Raw genomic sequence first — 2,500 nt, forward strand, 5'->3', positions numbered from 1 at the left:
TTGGGCGAGATATAAAAACAACGATAAATGCGAGGCATAAATTGCAACATGAAATTATGCAAAGCAGCGGAGACATTATGCCAGCGACTCGCCCACCAGACGCGGATTTTTCCCTTCCAACGCAGGGAAATTTTCCCCCCTTAATGCTATGCAAACATCGAGAAGCCATCATGGAGAGCTACAATCCAGTCAACTCTTTCGCAAAATATTTAGAGTCGCGCGTAATAAACACAGCAGCGGTTTCGGGGCGAGGCAGCAGCGGCAGCAGAACCAGCAGAACCAGTAGCTGCAGCAGTCAAGCTTTCCATAACAAAGGAACATACGATACAACAGAACTGTCTTCGAGAGATACGTTCGATCCTTGGCTTTCTCACTTTGCATATTCCGGAGTCGCAGGCAACAGTTCGCCGAAGTATTACCATGCGAATGTGAAATAAACGTTATAATATGCATTCTGTCTGAGATAGCGCGTGAAATATCGCTCAAAGCCGGGAAGGTAACGCACAGGGCAATATTCCAACGCAAAGGAAAGGGGATTCATGCTGCGCTGAACCTCACAAAGCAGTCATGCGATTCGCCTGTGAAACCTCTCCTTCTTTTTCTAAGTTTTCTTTCTTTTTGGGATTTTGTATCCGCGTTTTTCCTTTGGTCGGTGCGACAGGACACGGAAATTGTCATTTGCATAATATCTGTTGCAAAACAACTTAGATGAAATACTTTTTAAAATGTGGTCCTACCAAAGCGCATATTCACAGACCAGGATACACAGAGAAACGTTTTTCAATCATGTTGATATCATCAATAATGAATATAATGATGGTATTGTTTATCATAGATGTATAGCTCTAAAACTGCAAAGAACATTACGGTAACAAAAATAACAATGATTTCAACCATAACAACGACAAAGCAGCAGCAGTAACAACAAAGGCAACGGCGACATCTAGACAATCATAAGGATAACGAATACAATAACGATTGTGGTACCAATTATCTTTATGTTAATAGTAATGAATATGATATTGACAATGATAATGATAGCAATGAAGATAATGGTGATAATAGTAGAGACAATAATGATAATGATAATAGCAGTTATATCAACAGCAATAATGAGGATATTAACAAAAATAATAATAACAATAGTAATGATAATAACAATAATAATAATGATAATAAAAACTTTGATAACAAAAGTAACAATGATGGCAGTAATAAGAAGATAAGTAATAATGATATTAACGTAATTATGATAGGAAGAAATAATGATAACGATGATAATGATAACAATAATAATAATAATAATGATAATAGTAGTAATAATGACAGTAATGATAGTTATGATAGAAGTGACAAAAAATACCAATAATGATAAGGAATCTTAATGATAATGCAAAAAAACAAAACAAAACAAAAAAACGATGAATAACGATAAATAAATAATATTGATGATTAAGATGATGACAGTGAACATGATTATGATATAACTGATGGGGATAGAAAAAAAATGATAATGTCAATAATGTAATAATATTATTGATATTGATGGTGACATTAATAGAAATGTTAATGATAATGATAGATAATGTTATTGATAATGACGATAATGATAATGATGCTAATGATAAGAACAATAATGATTATAGTTATAGTGATAAAAACAATGGTAATAATGATGAAACTAAGGATTCTAATTGCAATGTTAATAACGATGATAGTTATTTTAACAATGACAATACTAGTAATGATAATGACAAAAATAATAATAACACTAGTGAATAGAAGTAATATGGTAATCTTAATGCTAATAGTAGTTAAAAAATAATTATGATAACGATACTTTACACGGATATATATATATATATATATATATATATATATATATATATATATATATATATATATATGCATATATATACATACATATATATATATATATATATATATTTATATATATATATATAATGATAACAATTAATATGAGTCATTATGATCATCACTATCATCATCACCAACGTCACTATCATCATCATCACTCTCATCACCATCACTTTCATTATCATCACTATCATCATGATCAACACCGACATCATCACTATCATCCTCACCCACATCATCACTATCAACACCAGTATCATCACCACCATCATCAACAGGTGAGATGAAAAATCCAACTTCAACACATCACCCAACCCGGTTAGCGCGATCCAGGATATGTTTAGTTAATAAACAGCGCCAATCACTCCCGCCCTTCCCCGGAGTTATAAGTCGTGCTTCTCAGTCGGCAAATTTAATCAGGATATTCATGAAGGAGTCAGCGAGGGACCAAGGAGGGATGGAGGGAGTCAGGATACTGCTGCTGAGAGGATATTAATTGTGTCGGTTGCTTGATCTTCTTTTTCTTTTTTCTTTTTTTAGGTCTTTTTCGTTTCTTTTCTTTCTCTCGTATTCTTGTTTTTTTTTTTCTCTTTTTTCTCTCTCTTTCTTTCTTTCTTTGTGT

Source organism: Penaeus japonicus, unplaced genomic scaffold, assembly GCF_977035675.1.
Source record: "Penaeus japonicus unplaced genomic scaffold, GWHDUDI00000001_assembly GWHDUDI00000011, whole genome shotgun sequence".
In the NCBI taxonomy this organism is placed as follows: domain Eukaryota; kingdom Metazoa; phylum Arthropoda; class Malacostraca; order Decapoda; family Penaeidae; genus Penaeus; species Penaeus japonicus.